Here is a 23,593-nt window from a genome sequence, read left to right on the forward strand (position 1 = left end):
ATGCGTTTTTATCAAAAGGAATCCATTTTGCATAGGAACAAAACAATAGTGATTTCTACAAATGCTTAATTACATCACTTTTGTTTTGAAATGGGCATCTGGCTCACACCCGGGAGTCAGCCCGGTTTGGCAGTTCCAAATCGCATGCAAATGAACTTTCAGACAATGCATAACAAGCCTACACGGGCGCCCGGACTGGATTAATCGACCCCCACCATACTTAATACAGGCTCCAGTAATGTAGCGCAGGGTCAGGATAGAAGTAAGGTAATGTGGTGCCCACAACATGCTCATAGTCAGGAAGGTACAGGAAGCAATTGATTAAGTAGAGTTGTGGCGATTTCATGTTCTCAAGAGAACTCAGACAGTGTTGTTTACCAGGAGGAAGGTGAGGTATGCTTGAGATTAAATGGGAGAAACTTGGAGAGGGTGGGGACCTTCAGGTTCTTTGAGGTATATTTTGACACTAGACTGTCCTGGGCAGAACACATCGAGAAAGTGGTGTAAGAAGGTGCTAAATGTGATGTCTGACGGGGAAGGAGAGGGGGGCTGGGCGTTCCTAATTGAAGACCATGTATGTTGCATTGATCTGATCTTTAGTAGACTATGGCAGTATAGCGTATGGTTCTGCAGCCCAGACCTCATTGGAAAGGCTAGATGTCATACAGGGGCAAGGACTCAGAATATGTGGTGGGGTGTTTCAGACCTCCCCAGTGGCTGCACTACAGGTGGAGATGGAGGATATGCCATTGCTGATTAGGAAACATCAGCTGGCAATTAATTATTGGGTCAATCTACAGTGACATCTCTTCCTGCGAAAAGGATTTTACAGACATGCTGGGAACATGAGCGAGGACAGAACACAAGCTTTGGGTGGGTGGGTAATACTCAGTCGAGGGGACTGTATGAAATGGAGTTTAGTTCAACAGTAGATATTCCTGTAAAACCACCATGGCTACTCCCGCCTCCAGTAGTTGATCTAGAAGTGTTGTAAAGACTACAGAAAGATAGGGAGGGTGTTGATCCATCTGATTTGTTTAATAGACACCTGAATACTGTGCATCAGGATTTTGTGGCCATTTACAAAGATGATTCAAAAGATCTAAGGACATGTACTGACTGGGTCAGTATTTGTAGTGCAGGAATGTGAGATAGCAGTCAGGAAATGTATTGCAGATTATCTGGCTGTATAAATGTGAGAATGTTATTCATTGACTACAGCTCAGCGTTCAACACCATAGTGCCATCAAAGCTCATCAATAAGCTAAGGACCTTGGGACTAAACACCTCCCTCTGCAACTGGATCCTGGACTTCCTGACGGGCCGCCCCCAGGTGATAAGGGTAGGTAACAACACATCCGCCACGCTGATCCTCAACACAGGGGCCCCTCGGGTGCGTGCTCAGTCCCCTCCTGTACTTGCTGTTCACTCATGAGTGCACAGCCAGGCACGACTCCAACACCATCATTAAGTTTGCAGACGACACAACAGTGGTAGGCCTGATCACCAACAACGACGAGACAGCGTATAGGGAGGAGGTCAGATACCTGGCCGTGTGATGCCAGGATAACAACCTCTCACTCAACGTGATCAAGACAAAGGAGATGATTGTGGACTACAGGAAAGAGAGGACCGAGCACGCCCCCATTCTCATTGACGGGGATGTAGTGGAGCAGGTTGAGAGTTTCAAGTTCCTTGGTGTCCACATCTCCAACAAACTAACATGGTCCAAGCACACCAAGAGAGTCATGAAGAGGGCAGGACAAAACCTATTCCCCCTCAGGAGAATGAAAAGATTTGGCATGCGTCCTCAGATCCTCAAAAGGTTCTACAGCTGCACCATCGAGAGCATCCTGACTGGTTGCATCATTGCCTGGTATGGGAACTGCTCGGCCTCCGACCGCAAGGCATTACAGAGGGTAGTGCGTACGGCCCAGTACACCACTGAGGACAAGCTTACTGCCATCCAGGACCTCTATACCAGGCGGTGTTAGAGGAAGGCCCTAAAAATTGTTAAAGACTCCAGCCACCCTAGTCATAGACTGTTCTCTCTCCTACCGCACGGCAAGCGGTACCGGAGATACAAGTCTAGGTCCAAGAGGCTTTTAAACAACATCTACCCCCAAGCCATAAGACTCCTGAACATCTAATCAAATGGCCACCCAGACTATTTGCATTGCCCCCACCCCCCCCCCCCCCCTTTACACCGCTGCTACTCTCTGTTATTATCATCTATGCATAGTTGCTTTAGTAACTCTACCTACATGTACATATTACCTCAACTAACCAGTGCCCCCACACATTGACTCTGTACTGGTGCCCCTCTGTATATAGTCGCGCTATTGTTATTTTACTGCTGCTCTTTAATTACTTGTTACTTTTATTTCTTATTTGTATTTTTTTTAAACTGCATTGTTGGTTAGGGGGCAATCCTCAGACACTCTAGATGGTAACCAAACGTGTTTCATCATTCTACATTATGGATTGGCAACACGTCAATTAGCCCATGAAGGTCAGCCATCATTACGCACCACTGAGACGAGCGGTGTTCACTTGATTGACAGTGTCTTGGTCCAATGAGCACCTATCGTTTTGAAACATAGCTAGCTAGATAACCAATGAGCTGGGCTTTCCAGCAGTATGTGAACGACAAACAGCCATCATGCTAGAGCTGTGCTCAACAGTGTACATTCTCAGGTGAAAGGAAACAGGAAGCACGGTAGTTTACGTTACACAGCAGTTCCTTCTCTTTCTACAAACTTTTCTCAAAACTGATAAAGTAAAACATGGCTACTAAGAGTGGAAAAGCTAAATCGAAGTCCAAGTATACAAATTTGGATGAGATTATTGCCGATATTCACTGGGAGAGTGACCCATGAATGAATGGTTGAGGACTCTGAGTGAACACAGTTTTGATTCCAGCGGGGAAGAAATGTTTTTGGAAGGAAAATATACACTTTTAGATTAGTAAGTAAAATATGTTCTTGCTTCTCATGCTAATAATGGTTGCATATTCATTTGAGATTTTTCTTTGATATCTATATACTGTATATAGGCCTGAGGCATACAATGTATTAGCATAACCTATGTATGTGTATGTTACGTTGGCTATGACATGCTGTGGGTGTGATTTTTGAGCGTCTTAATGCCTATTGGTCCACATTTTTCATTATAGTGATTGTGTTCCCCATACTCGGGTTCCCGAGTGGCGCAGTGGTCTAAGGCACTGCATCTCAGTGCTAGAGGTGTCACTATGGTTTAATTCCAGGCTGTATCACAACCAGCTGTGATTTGGAGTCCCATAGGGTGGTGCACAATTGGCCCAGTGTCGTCAGGGTTTGGCTGGGCTAGGCCGTCATTGTAAATAAGAATTTGTTCTTAAAACAATAAAATGCAGGTCTTAGTAATAAGGTGCCTTTTCAAGTGTGAGCAGCCATGTAACCTGATGCTTGAGTTTTCTGCTTCAGCACACTCCCTTTGTCATCAGCCTTCACACAGCGAGAACTGCAGTATTGCTCAGGGCAGATCTCACACTGATAGTATCACCGAAACCTACCGGTGCTGGCTGTCTGTCTGTCTGTCGGCGCATTTCCATACAGGATTTACCCTGTTATCGTTACTCATTGTGTACTTTTCTATTATTTCTCCATTTTCTTTCTCTCAGCATTTTTGGGAAGGGAAGGGGCTGCAAGTAAGCATTTCACTGTCAGTCACAAAGTATGTGATGAATAACATTTTATTCAATTTTTTTATTTAAATCGGCTTATGTTTAAAATTTTAATGTCACATGCACATGTAGAGTGAAATGCCTTTCTTGCATGCTATTTTACAGCAATGCAGTAATCAATAAGAGTAGTGCTATGAGGTAAAGTAGAACATAAACATACAAGAAATAGAATTAAGAACACAAGAAACCCAAAAGGCTCACACTTTTTTATTTTTCCATCTACGCAGGCCAGCACTCGTGTCTCACTGGGCCAGTGAGACCTGCTCTGACTTGAAGCCAAAGCCAGGCCACTGGTACTTTTCAGCTTTCATTTACTTAACAGGGGCTCCTGAGTGGTGCAGCAGTCTAAGGCACTGCATCTCAGTTCTAGAGGTGTCATTACAGACCCTGGTTTGATTCTAGCCTGTATCACAACCATCTGTGATTGGGAGTCCCATAGGGCGGTGCACAATTGGCCCAGCTTCGTCCGGGTTAGGGTTTGGCCGGGGTAGGCCGTCACTGAACATCCAAGATGGTGTAGCAGTCAGATGTCTTTGTGCTGTCTTGTCCCGTCCCATGGATAATCGTTTTCTTCATATATATTTCTTATATATTAAAAATCTAATATACAAATATTAAAAGTCTCAACATACTCTCCTGCAACCTGCCTCACCCAATGTGGTATGGATCTGCTATTTTTTATACTTTAGAACCGGAACCCCAATCAGCAGCTAGCCAGCTAACTAGCTACTAGCTAGTAGTCAGTTAGCCACTGCTAGTGGTCATCACCATTAACTAGGACATCAGCCAGCCTCAGCCCGGTCAATTCCTGCCAGTCTGCACAGTGTGATATCAACCCAGAGCATATTGGACTGCTTTTTCTCTACCTCATCTCTGGATTCCTACCGCAAGCTTTGAACCTTTACACCGGATCATCGCAGCTAGCTAGCTGCTATCCGAGTGGCTACTCCTGGCTAACGTCTCTGTCCCGAAGCAAGCACCAGTTAAGCCTGGAGCTAGGCCCATCTCCCGGCTAGCCGAAAATATCCATCAGACAATTCCTGGGTTTCAATACCTCTTTTATCAATTGGCCTGGACCCTTTGCTGCTGACACGGAGCCCGCCGATCCATCACGACTGGTCTGCCGACGTAGCCATTCGAGGGGGTTTCAACAGGCTCTCCAGTTGCGATGTCACCCTGAGGCCTGCTAGCCCCGGCCTGCTAGCTGTCTGAATCACCATGTCTCCAGCTCGCCTAGCTACTCACTGGACCCTATGATCACTTGGCTACACATGCCTCTCCCTAATGCCTTGTCTATTGCTGTTTTGGTTAGTGATTGTCTTATTTCACTGTAGAGCCTCCTGCCCTGCTCAAAATTCCTTAGCTAGCCCTTTTGTTCCACCCCTCACTCATGCAGTGACTTCACCTGGCGTAAATGGTGCCTCTAGAGACAAAACCTCTCATAGTCACTCAATGCCTAGGTTTACCTCCACTGTACTCACATCCTACCATACCCTTGTCTGTACCCTTGTCTGTGCCTTGAATCTATTCTTCCACGCCAAGAAATATGGGCAATTTTACTCTCTGTTCCGAACGCACTAGACAACCAGTTCTTATAGTCTTTAGTCGTACCCTTATCCTACTCCTCCTCTGTTCCTCCGATGATGTAGAGTTTAACCCAGGCCCTGCAGCCCCCAGCATCACTCCCATTCCCCAGGTGCTCTCATTTGTTAACTTCTGTAACTGTAAAAGCCTTGGTTTCATGCATGTTAACATTAGAAGCCTCCTTCCTAAGGTTGTTTTATTCACTGCTTTAGCACACTCCGTCAACCCGGATGTCCTAGCAGTGTCTGAATCCTGGCTTAGGAAGGCCACCAAAAATCTTGAAATGTCCATCCCTAACTATAACATTTCCCAACAAGATAGAACTGCCAAAGGGGGCGGAGTTGCAATCTACTGCAGAGATAGTATGACAGAACTCTGCAGGTTATCCAGGTCTGTGCCCAAACAATTCGAGCTTCTACTTTTAAAAATCCACCTTTCCAGAAATGAGTCTCTCACTGTTGCCTCTTGCTATAGACCCCCCTCAACCCCCCAGCTGTGCCCTGGACACCATATGTGAATTGATCGCCCCCCATCTATATTCAGAGTTCGTACTGTTAGGTGACCTAAACTGGGACATGCTTAACATCCCGGCCGTCCTCCAATCTAAGCTAGATGCCCTCAATCTCACACAAATTATCAAGGAACCTACCAGGTACAACCCTAAATCCGTAACCATGGGCACACTCTTAGATATCATCCTGACCAACTTGCCCTCTAAATACACCTCTGCTGTCTTCAACTAGGATCTCAGCGGTCACTGGCTTATTGCCTGCGCAACGTAATGGGTCCACGGTCAAACAACCACCCCTCATCACTGTATAACGCTCCCTAAAACACTTCAGTGAGCAGGCCTTTCTAATCGACCTGGCCCGCATATCCTGGAAGGATATTGACCTAATCCCGTCAGTAGAGGATGCCTGGTTGCTCTTCAAAAGTGCTTTCCTCACCATCTTAAATAAGCATGCCCCATTTAAAAAAAACGTAGAACTAAGAACAGATATAGCCCTTGGTTCACCCCAGACTTGACTGCCCTTGACGAACACAAAAACATCCAGTGGCATTCTACATTAGCATCGAAGAGCCCCCGCGATATGCAACTTTTCAGGGAAGTCAGGAACCGATATACTCAGCCAGTTAGGAAAGATAAAGCTAGCTTTTTCAAACAGAAATGTATTTCCTGTAGTACTAATTCCAAAAGGTTTTGGGACACTAAAGTCCATGGAGAATAAGAGCACCCCCTCCCAGCTGCCCACTGCAATGAGGATAGGAAACACTGTCACCACCGATAAATCTACGATAATCGAGAATTTCAATAAGCATTTTTCTACGGCTGGCCATGCTTTCCACCTGTCTACCACTACCCCGGGCCAACATATCACGCCCCCTGCAGCAAAATTGGCAGTCTCTGGCAGTCTCTATGGGGGTGCCATAGGGTTCAATTCTCGGGCTGACTCTTTTCTCTGTATATATCAATGATGTTGCTCTTGCTGCTGGTGATCCAAAACTAAGCAGACGACACCATTCTGTATACATCTGGCCCTTCTTTGGACACTGTGTTAACAAACCTCCAAACAAGCTTCAACGCCATACAACACTCCTTCCGTGGCCTCCAACTGCTTTTAAATGCTAGTAAAACTAAGTGCATGCTCTTCAACCGATTGCTGCCCGCACCCTCCCGCCCGACTAGCATCACTACTCTGGACGGTTCTGACCTAGAATATGTGGACAACTACAAATACCTAGGTGTTTGGTTAGACTGTAAACTCTCCTTCCAGACTCACATCAAGCATCTCCAATCCAAAATTAAATATAGAATTGTCTTCCTATTTCGTAACAAAGCCTCCTTCACTCATGCTGCCAAACATACACTTGTAAAAAAAAAAAAAAAAAATTAAAAAAAAAACATACCCCTGACTATCCTACCGATCCTTGCTTCGATGTCATTTACAAAATAGCCTCCAACACTCTATTCAACAAATTGGATGCAGTCTATCACAGTGCCATCTGTTTTGTCACCAAAGCCCCATATGCTACCCACCACTGCGACCTGTATGCTCTCTTTGACTGGCCCTCACTACATATTCGCCGCCAAACCCACTGGCTCCAGGTCATCTATAAGTCTTTGCTAGGTAAAGCCCCACCTTATCTCAGGTCACTGATCACCATAGCAACACCCACCCGTAGAACGCGCTCCAGCAGGTATATTTCACTGGTCATCCCCAAAGCCAACACTTCCTTCGGCAGCCTTTCCTTCCAGTTCTCTGCTGCCAATGACTGGAACGAATTGCAAAAATCACTGAAGCTGGAGACTTATATCTCCCTCTCTAACTTTAAGCATCAGCTGTCAGAGCAGCTTACTGCTTACTGCTGTGTACAGGTACAGCGAATCTGTAAATAGCACACCCAACTACCTCATCCCCATATTATTACTTACCCTCTTGCCCTTTTGCACACCAGTATCTCTACTTGCACATTCATCTGCACATCTATCACTCCAGTGTTAATGCTAAATTGTCATTATTTCGCCTCTGGCCTATCTCCCTACTCTTCTACATTTGCACACACTGTACATAGATTTTTCTATTGTGTTATTGACTGTACGTTTGTTGACGTGTAACTCTGTGTTGTTGTTTTTGTCACACTGCTTTGCTTTATCTTGGCCAGATCGCAGGTGTAAATGAGAACTTGTTCTCAACTGGCCTACCTGGTTAAATAAAGGTGAAATTAAAATAAAATTAAAATTGTAAATAAGAATTTATTCTTAACTGACTTGCCTAGTTAAATAAAGGTAAAATAAAAAATAAACTTTAACACCTTCTCACAAAGCAGCTGTTTTGCTTATGCATAGGTTTTTGATTCTGCTCTTTACAAGTCCTCACTGTCAGCTCTAGGTATGGAAACACAATTTCCCTAGTATAACATCCGGTTGTATACACTAGTGTTACAGTCGAAAGGCAGCATGTCTGTCCATCACCCATGATAGGTCTATCACCCTCCTCTAGGGCTGTTTCTGTCATGGGATGTGACATAACACCTATTTTGCATACCATCTTATGAATCAGAATTCTTAAAAGAAGCAGATAGGTTACCTTTGTTGACACTCGCAAAGAAAAGGCCCTAATTCATGTTGGTGCTTTTCCATGTAGATTTACTAGTGGGTCACCAGTGTTTTATGTTAATGTCGCTATAGTGTAAATGTGTTTCCATTAGGAGTGTGACACTAAAGACTTGGCGAGCAGAATCAACAACCTTTGCATCACAAGAATGTTGCTTTGTGAGGTGTTTAAGTTCAGTTAGCTATTGTTCTGTAAATACCAGCTGAAAAGTACCAGTGGCCTGACTTTGGGCATAAGTCAGAGCATTCCCGCATAGATGGAAACAGAAAAGTCTGAGCCCTTTGGGTAAAAAAACACTGGGGTAAATCCTCAGTGGAAATGCGCTGTGATTGGCTTTCTTGTAGAGGCTAATGGAAGAAATACCTCTTTGTGTCTGTCCAAAGTAGGTGTTCCAATCCCAATATCATGTGGTGCGGCTGAATGGAATCTTAGTGCCTGGTTCAGTGCTCATTTGGCTGTATTGATTCTAGGTTGTGTCCCATATGGCACCCTGTTCCCTATACAGTGCACTAACCCATAGGGTTCTGGTCAAAATTAGTGCAATATTATAGAAAAAAGTGTGTAATTTGGGACGCTACCCTAGTGTCACAGAGAAAAAGTACAATGGAGATTTTGAACAGCCAATGAAGTGACAAATCGAAGGGTTCATTTATTTCTGAGGGTCGTTAGTGCATTTTAATAGACAAACACAAATAAGCCTGTTTCAGTGGAGGATGGGGAAGATTCATCCGAATGCACAGCTGGCGGAAACTAGATTACACACTGCCAGATTTACCACGGAAAACATGTGTAGTCGGTGCCTAATGTAGTGTGTGCATATTTCTCTTTACTTGATGTACATAAAGAAGGCCTGTATAAAAATCAATGAAGAAATGTAAATGATAACATTAAAATCAATGAATGCCACATAAAAGGTACTCAGTGAACGTCAATTGATTTCCCAAATGGAGTTCCAATGAGCAAAGGGTTGTTATGTTTCTACTTTAAGTCACGGGTGAGCTGATGGAAACAAACGTGACACATATTTCTCTGCCTGTTAATGAATGATGGTTTCTTTTGTTAACAGACTGACAAAGAAAGGTGTTTAGGCTGTAACAATGTTGTTGACTGAAATCAACAGAAACCCATCACTCCATGAACACACACATATAAGAGCTAAACCACCTCAATAGAGCCCTCACTTCACTGCTGTGAATAGAGTCACACCACCATGAACACAGCGGATAAGAACACAGCGGATAAGAACACTGCACCTCTATCATGTAGACAAAGCTGTAGGTAAACCACACATTGTCTGGATCAGCAAGTCATCCTCATTAAAGACCTGAACCACTAACGAGACAGGCACTGGCTGAGTTCTAAATGGCACCCTTTTCCCTACATACTGCACTGCCTTTGGGCTCCCGAGTGGTGCAGAGGTCTAAGACACTGCATCTTAGTGCAAGAGGCTATCACTACAGTCCCTGGTTAAAATCCAGGCTGTATCACATCAGGCTGTGATTTTGAGTCCCATAGTGCGGCGCACAATGGGCCCAGGTTTGGCCGGGGTAGGCCGTCATTGTAAATAAGAGTTTGTTGTTAACTGACTTGCCTAGTTAAATAAAGGTTCAATTAAATACATGTAAATTGACCAGAGATATGGCCCCTGGTTAGAAGTACACTGCTCAAAAAAATAAAGGGAACACTTAAACAACACAATGTAACTCCAAGTCAATCACACTTCTGTGAAATCAAACTGTCCACTTAGGAAGCAACACTGATTGACAATACATTTCACATGCTGTTGTGCAAATGGAATAGACAACAGGTGGAAATTATAGGCAATTAGCAAGATACCCCCAATAAAGGAGTGATTCTGCAGGTGGCAACCACAGACCACTTCTCAGTTCCTATGCTTCCTGGCTGATGTTTTGGTCACTTTTGAATGCTGGCGGTGCTTTCACTCTAGTGGTAGCATGAGACGGAGTCTACAACCCACACAAGTGGCTCAGGTAGTGCAGCTCATCCAGGATGGCACATCAATGCGAGCTGTGGCAAGAAGGTTTGCTGTAGCATGGAGGCGCTACCAGGAGACAGGCCAGTACATCAGGAGATGTGGAGGAGGCCGTAGGAGGGCAACAACCCAGCAGCAGGAAAGCTACCTCCGCCTTTGTGCAAGGAGGAGCAGGAGGAGCACTGCCAGAGCCCTGCAAAATGACCTTCAGCAGGCCACAAATGTGCATGTGTCTGCTCAAACGGTCAGAAACAGACTCCATGAGGGTGGTATGAGGGCCCGACGTCCACAGGTGGGGGTTGTGCTTACAGCCCAACACCGTGCAGGACGTTTGGCATTTGCCAGAGAACACCAAGATTGGCAAATCGCCACTGGCACCCTGTGCTCTTCACAGATGAAAGCAGGTTCACACTGAGCACGTGACAGCCGTGACAGAGTCTGGAGACGCCGTGGAGAACGTTCTGCTGCCTGCAACATCCTCCAGCATGACCGGTTTGGCGGTGGGTCAGTCATGGTGTGGAGTGGCATTTCTTTGGGGGGCCGCACAGCCCTCCATGTGCTCGCCAGAGGTAGCCTGACTGCAACTAGGTACCGAGATGAGATCCTCAGACCCCTTGTGAGACCATATGCTGGTGCAGTTGGCCCTGGGTTCCTCCTAATGCAAGACAATGCTAAACCTCATGTGGCTGGAGTGTGTCAGCAGTTCCTGCAAGAGGAAGGCATTGATGTTATGGACTGGCCCGCCCGTTCCCCAGACCTGAATCCAATTGAGCACATCTGGGACATCATGTCTCGCTCCATCCACCAACAGACTGTCCAGGAGTTGGCGGATGCTTTAGTCCAGGTCTGGGTGGAGATCCCTCAGGAGACCATCCGCCACCTCATCAGGAGCATGCCCAGGCGTTGTAGGGAGGTCATACAGGCACGTGGAGGCCACACACTACTGAGCCTCATTTTGACTTGTTTTAAGGATATTACATCAAAGTTGGATCAGCCTGTAGTGTGGTTTTCCACTTTAATTTTGAGTGTGACTCCAAATCCAGACCTCCATGGGTTGATAAATTTGATTTCCAAATATAATTTCTGTGATTTTGTTGTTAGCGCATTCAACTATGTAAAGAAAAAAGTATTTAATAAGAATATTTCATTCATTCAGATATAGGATGTGTTATTTTAGTGTTCCCATTTTTTTGAGCAGTGTAGTACACTATGTAGGGAATATGTACCATTTGAAATGTAACTACCCTCTCTAGTTTCCACATCTAGTAAACAATCTGCAGTGGGAAGTGGATGTTAGGTAATAACATATTTTGGATGTGATTCTGACTTCCACCCACTGATTCCTGACACTTTTATGAGGTGTCTCTCATCTCATGAGATCTCATAAATGTGATGATCTCTACAGATTGATTTACAATCAGTCAAGCAGTTTCAGTTGTTCTTATCTTCCCACTCAGGTACATACTAAGTGATTTAACGTCCGTAGTTTCGGTGTGCACCCTACACTACACCTTCAGATAGTGCATTCCTGGACATTGACATCCATCCATCCAGTGACACACACAAACACCCCCAGTGATAGCACACAACTCAAAACAAAATATGTCACCCAGCAGGTCAAATATGTCACCCAGCAGGTCCAGGCAGTGTGAGAGAGAGTGCACATTTCAGTTAAGCAAGGTCAACAAGCAGTGTAAACAGACATTGATTACAATGATTTTCACCAGTGCCAAGGTACAGTGATGTATAGTTTAGATCAGCATGTGGTGTTGGAAGATGAACCTGAGAATAAGCAGAAAATTTGCTGCTTCAAATGAGGGCTGTGATGTGTAACCAGCGCATTACAGACCTGACAAGGCCTTGTCAGAGAGACTACAATATGTTTGTTATGGCCTGCATTAGAGCAGAGACGGAAGCAGAAGGGACAGGAGCAAAGCTTGCCAGCTGCCTGCTTATCTCAGCCAAAGGGAAGGCGCTCCATAATTACATGCCGTCTAGACACTGTTATCTACAGCCCTACCTAGGAGAGAGATAATATGGGAACTAACACTCACTCACTCTCACACACACACACAACAGTATTTATGATGACAATGTCTAACTTAGTAAAATTATATGAAGGAGCATTCAATAATAGCCTACAACAAAAAGCCTTTGTGTAACCACAAATTGCCCTAGACTCAGGCTCAAGGAAAACAGAAGAAGCTCGCTTTCAGACTTGCGTGCCTTTTGTCCCTAGTTGATCTCTACAGGAGCAGAGGAAGTGTTACCTGGAGACGACTTTGGATGTTTTTTTACAGCCTTGTCTTTACAGAGATGGAGAAGTATGAGAAAATCAAAGTGGTCGGAAGAGGAGCTTTTGGGTAATCCGAAATAATTCACTTTTAACTTCTTGATGAAACTGCATTGCTAAGGCACAGTACTCTTATTCATACTGTAATGAAACAGCAAGGAACAGGTCTCGACCCCGAGGTCGGGTGCGCTATCGACTGTACCGCAAAAGCATGCTCGAGCGGCAGTGTCGATTTCCGCGCTTAAAAAGCCAGGGTCGTTACACTCCCTTCAAAGAGCGCGTCCTCGCACTAGCTTGCGACTCTACGTCTTACAGGAACGCACTGTCGTGGATGCAAGGTCCGATCACTTCTGATACCAATGTAATGAAACAGGCAGGGAGGTCACGAACCCTCGACCTTCTAGCCCGAGGTCCGGAGCGCTATCGACTGTGCCGCAAAAGCATGCTAGAGCGGCAGAGTCGATTTCCGCGCTTATAAACCCAGGGTCGTTACAATACTTTGTGATGTTTAATTTATCTTCCTGTCAAACTTAAATCACGGAAAGCATGTACATTGGTTCAGGCGCGCCCATCTTTAATTAAATGTCCGGCGCTCATAGAATTCGAATTATGCGCTCATTGTATTTCTATCGCTGCCCTAATCAATATTGTACAATACTAGTACATGACGAGTGCAAAGCTACAGTGTTGTCTTTTTAATCATAACTAACTGTGATGTGTAATGTTATTTGCCCATTATATAAATTGTCAAATTCTAGTTATAATGCCCACATGCATGAATGCATTCGTATTTATTACCCCATCTTCCTGGGGTCCAGCAAAATTAAGGCAGTTTATACAATTTTAAAAACGTTACAATACATTCACAGATTTCACATTACATAGCAATTTTCAATAACATCTGCTAAACACATGTGACAAATACAATTTGATTTGATTTAGCATCCATATCAGTAGCAATAATGTACAAGAGCATACAAGCAAGTAGGCCCACTGTAAGGGATAGCCTACACCAGAACACACTTTCCCAACTCTTCACCACGCTACTCATTCTCCAACTTCCCATATCATGTGTGACAGGATAGTGCACCTGTGTCGCCTGCGCAGTGACGGGGCCTTTGTGATCCTGAAGGAGATCCCAGTAGAGTAGATGATCAGTGATGAACGCCTCAATGCCCAGAACGAGTGCCAGGTGCTAAAGCTGCTCAACCACCACAACATCATAGAGTACTATGAGAACTTCCTGGAGGACAAGGCTCTGATGATCGCTATGGGTCACATTACCCCCCCCCCCCCCCCCCCCCCCCCCACACACACACACACAATTGTTTGTTACATAACACATAAGGTACATAGCTCACTGTTCTCATGAAAGTCTGACACCTATGCTGTAACATAGGGTGTCCTATGTTTTGCTTGTCAGATGTTCCCCATGAGGTCTCATCAGATGTCAGTCCCTGTTATAAAGCTTCAGGAGATATATGATATAGGGCACTGCATTATGCTATAAAACTCGGTGGCCTGAGAGCATGATCTATTCGACTGTAGCTATTATTTCCCTGCTTTCTTACTGTAGGTGGAGCCCTAGCCGACTACATTCAGAAGCACTGTAACTCCTTGCTGGATGAGGACATCATCCTGTAGTTCTTAGTCCAGATCTTGCTGGCCCTGTACCATGTGCACAACAAATCCATCCTACACCGCAAGCTGAAGACCCAGAACATTCTGCTTGACAAGCATCAAATGATTGTCAAAATAGGCGACTTTGGAATCTCCAAAATCCTTGTCAGCAAGAGCAAAGCCTACACTGTGAGTGGACATGATCTAGCATTGGTCACCTGACTACATAGTAACAGAAAAATGCTTACGCTGATGATAAGCATAGTCATAGGCAGCACTGGCAGTAGAGTTTATCCTTTGTTTTATTTCCATTCAGGTGGTGGGGGCCCCATGCTGCATCTCTCCGGAGCTGTGTGATAGAAAGCCCTATAATCAGAAGAGTGATACCTGGGTCCTGGGCTGTGTTCTATATGAGCTAGCCAGCATCGAGAGCTTTTGAGACTGCTGTACACATTTCTTTCAAATGCACTTCGTACATTGCCATTACAATTTCAGAAACTGTCCTTGCACAGGATCCAAAAGATCCAAAAATAGCATTGAAGTGAATCATATCTCACATTAGTTTTTGAAGCACGTATCTTTCCATCTCCATGTAAAATGTATTTAATTTGTTGGATGATGCATAAAGCTTACTGGTCCAAAAGTAAACCTATAAAGAAATCAAGGCATTAGCATTGTTTTAATATTTCATTCCTCAACTTGGGCTTACTCACTCTTCCTTCTTTTACAGAACCTACCTGCCCTAGTGTTGAAGATCATGAACGGTACCTTTGCCCCCATCTCAGACTTGTACCGTCAAGAACTCAGGAAGTTAATAATGAACATGCTCAACCTGGACCCATCCAAACGCCCACAGCTCAATGAGATCATGGCCCACCCTGTTTGCATCAAACCCCTGCTCAACCGCTTCACTGATATAGGCAACGTCAAAATGTGCAGGTAGGGAATGCCACAAAAGTCTATCCCAAATGGCACACTATTCCCTATACAGTTCACTATATAGGGAATAGGATGCCATTTTGGACACAGCCAAAGCCTCTAGCTTCTAGTCACCAGACTCATCATAAGAAAACAACAATTTTTCTCATATATACATACATTACCATTGATGGAAGTGTATGTATATAATATTCAAATACATTTTGATTTCTGGTCCATAACTGAGAAACCACTGTCCACCGTGCAGTCAGGAGGTCATGGTAAACCGGGAGGGCGAATGACCGGCACAAGGTCATTCAGAGGTCATTGACATTCCTGCCACATCTATGATTGAACCGGTTCTGTAATAATTAACACCCTTTAGTATAATTTTCATCCCTGGGTCTGCCCATGCTCAACACAGAGGTGCTGCAGGTGGCCCTGGGACGCACACAGAAAATGGGCGTCACCAAGTCAGGCTGACTCATCACCTAGGAGGTCAGATTGGATTTCTTGATCCACATTTCCCTTCTCTGTTTGAATTAGCCTTGTAAACCTCAGTTAGGTTTCATAGATAAATATTGCCCGTAACCATCTAAGCTACTAGCTGCCACTTTAATACCCTCAGATTATGCATTAGAATGGTTACAAGATGAAGGATTTGTTTTTAACGATATGAGAGTGTTATCTGGACAGTCTTTAGTATCAGCAGTATTCACACATTTCCTAACCACATCCTAATGGTACGGTGCCAGGCGATGTCAGTAGGATCTGGTGAGCCCACTCTGCCTGGTGCAGTAGAACAGATGCAGCTGCAGTTCAGCTCTCGCTTCCTGGAGGGACAGTCTGGAGTCACCATCAAGTCTTTGTCCTGTGGGGATCTCTTCACCACCTGTATGACAGGTACAGGCCATAATAGCATCTCAACTGGCACCCTATTCCCTATATAGTGCACTAATTTTGACCAGGGTCAATAGGGCATTGGTCAAAAGTAGTGCACTAAGGGCCCATAGGGCTCTGGTCAAAGTAGTGCACTATATAGGGAATAGGGTGCCTTTTGGGATGTACACCATCGCTTATTGTTTCCTGCTGGGGGGCACAGCATCTGTGTCAGGTCAGCCTCAGTAGGGGAGCTTCACTATAGGAAATCAATATTTATTCACTGTGTGTTTTTGCTACCGCACACACACACTGCAGTATATAGTACTATCATAAAGCACTGGAGCAGCATTGGAATGTAAGCTGCACTTGGAAGTGTGGATGTAATCACCTCTTTTACAGAACATTCATCAGTGTTTGTCCTCCCCTACAGAATGTAATCTCCACACTGCTGACCTGGCGTTTAGTAGGTATACTTTCTCTAATTGGGATACACCGTTAGTAACAGTCATAGTCTTGAGTGAGCTGTCATTAGTCCAATACCAAAAGCAGATAACAAAGGATTAAAGTCCCAGCTCTATTTCCTGCTCACTTATCACCATTTATCACTGTGGTGGAGCAGTTTAGTATTCCCTTGTTAGGGATTAAAACACACACTATGCTATAGCCACACCCATCAGCTCATCGTACCTATAATCTCCTCTATTTATTTTCAATTTGCAGAACGAGGTGTTATTATGACGTTTGGAAGCGGAAGCAATGGCTGTCTCGGACATGGGGAATTTTAATGATGTAACACAGGTAAATGTCTATGATTTTGAGGTTTGTTATAAACGTAGTCAGTCGTTCTGGGGGAAAGCTTGATATTATTTCTCTATATGTATTTATGCCCAGCCCAAGTTCGTGGAGGCCTTACTCGGATACGAGCTGGTCCAGGTGTCATGTGATGCTTCCCATGTGCTTGCTGTGACCAATGACAGAGAAATATTATTCTGGGGAAGAGGTGACAATGGTAAATGAGCAAGTTTATTTTGGGGGTTGTCAATCACTCTCTGTCTTCTTTGATTATGTCAGCAGTGGCTGTGGGAGAGCTTGGCATTCTAACAGAATGTTTTGCTTTCTGCACCCTCATGTTCCCTATCTGTTCCCCTCTGTGGCAGGTCGCCTGGGGCTGGGCATCCAGGACTCCCACAACTCTCCCCAGCAGGTGTGTGTGCCAGGGGAGTTTCAGGCCCACAGGGTGCTGTGTGGAGTGGATTGCTCCATGGTTATCAGCACCCGTAACAGCATTCTGGCCTGTGGCAGCATCGGGTAAAGTTACCTTCTCTTATAGGCTACTTAGTAGAATATTTGAGTTCCAATTAACCAGTAAGCAAAAATCCTCTAGTAGGATCAAGACAATGCATGTAACAAACTAGTCCACATTTAAAATCTATTTCCTCTTCTGAACAGATGCTTGTTTTCTAGCCTAAATATTGTGCATTCATTAGGATAAACATTCCCCTGGAATGTAGTAACAACATAATGAACATATTCAGTCATTGCATGAAAGTGCTGTGAAATTGTACTGGCATTCCACAGAGGTTACTATTAATGCGAGCAATCCTTTTCATTAACAACTCACTAAAGAGCAGCGCTCACGTTAAAGGTGAAACATGCCCTTTATTTCCACTGCACCAACACCCTGCTTGCTTAAGCACTGACATAGCTCTTCATTGACATGCTTTTTTGCTTTTCATGCTTTTTTGTATGCCATTTTCTTCTGGGCCAATATCCAGTGAGGCAGCATTCTCTTACGGTGACAAACACTCTCTCTGATAGTTAACCCATCTACCAGAAATCCTCATGGGCAGGAAGCAGGGTTCTATTAGAGCGAGGTTTAGGAGAATGAGCACAGTGCTATCTGATCTGGGTTCAAATACTATTTGAAATAATGTCAAATACTTGATCTGTGCTTAATTGAGTTTGCGTGGTTTAATGGACCAATATAATATTCTCAAAACTGCTAACCTTGCCTATCTGTCACTACAGACAGGTTAAAGCTTACAGTCATAGTATTTGAAAGATTTCAGATAGTATTTGAATCCAGGCCTGAGTGCTATAGCAGGGCATAGTGTGATGCTGAGTGGAGACAGAACTGCCCAGATACCTGTGGTTTACCTACTTCCTGCCCTCCCTAACTCTCTTACTCACTCTACTCCGTACTGAATATTTTCTCTGCCTTGAACACAGAACAAGAAACTCCCCCTCAATGAATTCTTACAGAACATGACACAGCATTTCTTCCTTACACTTTTGTTGTGTGAAATTGTAGAAAACACATTTCAGCTGATAAGGTCAACTGGATCTAGTTTACTTTTAAGATATCAATGTTTCCCTTTTGATACGATTCAAACATTATTTTTAATTAATTGACCAGAATAGTAGATTGATATTTTCTTCGAAGGCTGTGTTTACACAGGCAGTCCACTTCTGTTAGTTTTCCAATAATTGGGTTTGGACCAATCAGATCAGATCTTTTGCATGCCAATAATTGAGCAAAAGATCAGAATTTGGCTCCCCATTATAATTTACATTTAAGCCTATAAATGTGTTGCCATGAAAACAATTGCGACTCCTCTAAATGTGCTTGGTTAGGTTCAACAACCTGCGGTTGGATAAGATCAACGCTGCAAAGGAGCCAGCACCCTGTGACCAGATTGAAGAAGTCCACTCGTTCAGTCTTGTCCAATCAGCACCGCTGAACGTGGACAAGGTTGTTTACATTTATATTGGAACAGCCCACTCTGTTGCTGTCAGAGGTTAAATTATATTTTGTCTTCACCTGAAATGTCACCATGCAGTTCCTGAACCCATTGTAATTAGAAACCCAAAGTTCCTATAAGCTGCAAGGACGTGACATCCCCGTGTCATGTTTAAATAGTAAAACATCTAGATGTATTGTAATACTATTATCTACTATAGGATGCTTGTGCTTCTATGTGTCTTTTGACAATACAAAATAACAATCTTCTACACACATTTTATTCCCCTGTTCCGTGTGTCCAGAGGAGGGTCAGTGTTTCACATTTGGTAGTAACCAGCATGGTCAGTTGGGCTGTAGCTCCCGTCGGACCAGTCGTGTGCCCTTCCTGGGCCTACAGGGCATCACCATGGCAGCCTGTGGGGAAGCCTTCACTCTAGCCATTGGATCAGGTGTGTAGGGGGCATTAGCAATCAGGGAATATGCTTTAAGCGGACATTTTCAATTTATATAAAGTATTGGAGAAATGTGATGTCCTCAGTAAACTTTGGATGTTAGATAACGCACTTTATTAGAAGAACTAATTGAACACTGTACCAATCGGTTTCTGTAATGTCTATGGAGATGTGCTTTCAGCAAATGCTTTAACAGATGTGTATTAGACATTTTCCAAAGGGTAGAAAGTTGTGGAGAATGCATGTCAGAATGTGTCAATGATCAGCATGACCTCCCATAGGGAGATTGCAGGCACAGTCACCTCATTGTTTAGGGCTGGCTTTGTTCAGCTCTGCTCTCCCAGGGATAGAGCCATTATTGCTGGCATGGCAGGAGCAGGGAGGAGAAGAGAGGGCAGGTAAGACGAGGGAGAAGAGAGGGCTGTCTGTTAAGGATTGTGCAGATTCATGAATCCTGGGATGTGCGCTGAAGAACGTAACTATTCTCTTCACTCTATCTTGGTGTAGAATGGGAAGGAGTATATCTGGAGAAAGGGGGCCCATGGCCGCCTCGGAAGAAAAGAGGTGGATTCTGGGATACCGAAAGCAGTGCAGCTCGAGGAGAGCCACCCGTTCACTGTGACGGTGGCCTGTTGTCATGGCAACAGTCTGCTGGCAGTGAAACATAATATTTTTCCTATTACCTTTTTGTTAAACAAAAGTATGTGAAATTGCCAGTAGCACATACTGTTTGTGGTGAAATCAAACAGAAGTCAAAGGTGAAACTTGAGACAAGCTCCCTTAGATGATGCTGACAGAGATCCATGTTTTTCCTTGTAGAACAGAAGGTCTGAAAGAGCCTATTTGTTAATAGCTTGATAATTAGCTAACCCCACCATGCAGATTTTCCTGTAGCTTTCTCACAGTCAGTTAATTCAAAAGTGACCAACAAGCCCCATGTTTGGCTTTTTGTGTCTCCATCGCCTCAGGGTCTGTAGTAACAGAGGCTCATTAACGTGGATGAGGCAATCAGTTGTGCCTTGCTCTCCACAAGCAAGAAAATTAACAACAGGGGCCTGCCTCCCTGTCATGCTTAGCTCGTTAGGCATTGGGGAGATGAGCTGGGGTTAGCTCTGTTTATAAACCTGAATGTAACAAACCAGTGTCTCTGATAATAGGCATCCTCTGCCATCTCCACAAAACCAGGCAGAGGGTTGGTTAGGTTGAATGTCTGTATCCATTTACACCAGTAATCATTTACTCACATTTCACTATTTACCGTACATAGTGCACATTTATAGTTATTGATTTCAGTTTGCTTGCATGCAGTGTATGGATCTTCATGTAATGTGAATATTTCCCCAACCTCAACAAGAGAATGTATTATCCAACCTGTGAGTAACGGTCCCTCTCATAAGGAAAAGCGAACAAGCTAGCAATTCATCTGCTTTAAAACAATGATGGTTTCGCAAATGACACCCTATTCCCTTTGTAGTGCACTAATCACTAGTACTGCACTATATAGGGAATAGGGTGCCAAATGGGACACACACAATATCTATTAAAATGCAACCCTCCCATTGAAAATATATACAGATTTAGGAAAGATTAAATTGAATATAAAATCTGATCAGTATGTAAGAGAGACGTCTCTAATTTTTGGAAGAGACCCAAGTTACAGTCCTGTTCCAGTGTAACTCGGACCTGCCTGCTTACCATGTGGTAGTGACCTGAAACGCCAACACAGTAGTCAGAGTGCCCTCACACAGGTCATTTCACCCACATTTGACTTCCATGGCTTTTGTTATTTTATCAGTATATGAGTAGTTCATTAGTCCAGATACAGTATGACTAAATCCATGGTAGACAATGGCAGTGTGTGGGCATTCAAAACATTCTTGTGCCACCACACCTACTGCATTGTGAAGTAACCAAGAAGAAATGTGGGTGTATCTATATCTAAAATACAAGAGGGAAATAATGAAATACCTGTCCTGAAACCTTTTACAAGACTCAGACCCCTTATTACACATGCATGCATTGGGTAAGATGGTATATTCTTGTCTGTCTTTAGTGCTAATATAAGTGATACGTTGATGGCTTCTCTGTTTACTCTTCTTTTTCTCAGCTTTGCTTGAGGAGCCCGTCCCCAGATGATACAGCTCTGTAAACCATTCCACCACCGTCCAGCCCCTCGTTAGCTGTCAGGAGAAAAACAGTGGCACATGGTGAAGGACTACTAGCCTCTCCTGAATAACCTCTTCCAGTGGCCTGTCCTTTACTAAGCCTTTAGAGGATCCCTGCACATCTTAAACAGTTTCAGTTGCTCTGTCTCAAGTCAGTTTGTATGAACTTTTAATGTTAAGTTTTTCATATAGTATTATGTAAATGTTGGTACCTTATTAATGGCACAATTTATGGAACAAATGCAAATCATTCCATTTTAGAAGCTAAACTTAGCAAAAAAAGAAATGTCCCTTTTTCAGGACCCTGTCTTTCAAAGATAATTCGTAAAAATCCAAATAACTTCACAGATCTTCGTTGTAAAGGGTTTTAACACTGTTTCCCATGCTTGTTCAGTGAACCATGAACAATTAATGAACATGCACCTGTGGAACGGTCATTAAGACACTAACAGCTTACAGACGGTAGGCAATTGAGGTCACAGTTATGAAAACTTAGGACAGTAAAGAGGCCTTTCTACTAACTCTAAAAAACACCAAAAGAAAGATGCTCAGGGTCCCTGCTCATCTGCGTGAACGTACCTTAGGCATGCTGCAAGGAAGCATGAGGACTGCAGATGTGGCCAGGGCAATAAATTGCAACGTCCGTACTGTGAGACGCCTAAGACAGCGCTACAGGGAGACAGGACAGACAGTTGACCGTCCTTGCAGTGGCAGACCACGTGTAACAACACCTGCACAGGATGGGCACATCCGAACATGACACCTGCGGGACAGGTACAGGATGGCAGTAACAACTGCCCGAGTTACACCAGGAACGCACAATCCCTCCATCAGTGCTCAGACTGTCCGCAATAGGCTGAGAGAGGCTCGACTAAGGGCTTGTAGGACACGCACAATCCCTCCATCTTGGGGGAATGTCCTACAAGCCCTTAGTCGAGCCTCTCTCGGGCCTATTGCGGACAGTCTGAGCACTGATGGAGGGCTTGTGCGTTCCTGGCACGCACAGTCCCTCCATCAGTGCTCAGACTGTTTGCAATAGGCTGAGAGAGGCTCGAATAAGGGCTTGTAGGACTGTTGTAAGGCAGGTCCTCACCAGACATCACCGGCAACAACGTCGGCTATGGGCACAAACCCACCGACGCTGGACCAGACAGGACTGGCAAGAAGCGCTCTTCACTGTCGAGTCAAGGTTTTGTCTCACCAGGGGTGATGGTCGGATTCGTGTTTATCGTTGAAGGAATGAGCGTTACACCAAGGCCTGTACTCTGGAGCAAGGGATCGATTTGGAGGTGGAGAATCCGTCATGGTCTGGTGCGGTGTGTCACAGCATCATCGGACTGAGCGACCCTCCAGCATGACAATGCGACCAGCCATACTGCTCATTCTGTGAGTGATTTTCTGCAAGACAAGAATGTCAGTGTTCTGCCATGGCCAGCGAAAGGCCCGGATCGCAATCCCATTGAGCACGTCTGTGATCTGTTGGATCGGAGGGTGAGGGCTAGGGCCATTCCCCCAAGAAATGTCAGACAGGTGCCTTGGTGGAAGAGTGGGGTAACATCTCACAGCAAGAACTGGCAAATCTGGTGCAGTCCATGAGGAGGAGATACTGCACTGCAGTACTTAATGCAGCTGGTGGCCACACCAGATACTGACTGTTACTTTTAATTTTGACACCCCCCTTTGTTCAGGGACACATTATTCAATTTCTGTTAGTCACATGTCTGTGGAACTTGTTCAGTTTGTCTCAGTTGTTGAATCTTATTATGTTTATACAAATATTTACACATGTTAAGTTTGCTGAAAATAAACGCAGTTTACAGTGAGAGGACATTTATTTTTTTGCTGAGTTTATTTAGCTTCCTAAGCTTGTGTAGCTAATATAATGCTCTACCAAAAGTATTGGAGTGAGATTGCAGGAGGAGGTTGTGGAGCTGGGGATTGGGGAGCTGTCGTGCAGTAAGGTTTTGTCTTAGCATGATACAACACACAGTCCCAGGATGTCTAACTGGTTTGGTAGCTTTATTTACCCAGTATTTATTTAGACAAAACAATGTTTAGGACTGCCACTACAGTGTGAGCCTACTAACTGACTCGTCAGTC

At 44.3% G+C, this 23,593-nt stretch overlaps 1 pseudogene; it reads left to right on the forward strand.

Moving 5' to 3' along the window:
* The first annotated feature begins 12,736 nt into the window (after positions 1–12,736).
* On the forward strand, positions 12,737–22,312 carry LOC139382748 (serine/threonine-protein kinase Nek8-like; annotated as a pseudogene).
* The last annotated feature ends 1,281 nt before the right edge of the window (positions 22,313–23,593 follow it).

Source organism: Oncorhynchus clarkii, chromosome 24, assembly GCF_045791955.1.
Source record: "Oncorhynchus clarkii lewisi isolate Uvic-CL-2024 chromosome 24, UVic_Ocla_1.0, whole genome shotgun sequence".
In the NCBI taxonomy this organism is placed as follows: Eukaryota; Metazoa; Chordata; class Actinopteri; order Salmoniformes; family Salmonidae; genus Oncorhynchus; species Oncorhynchus clarkii.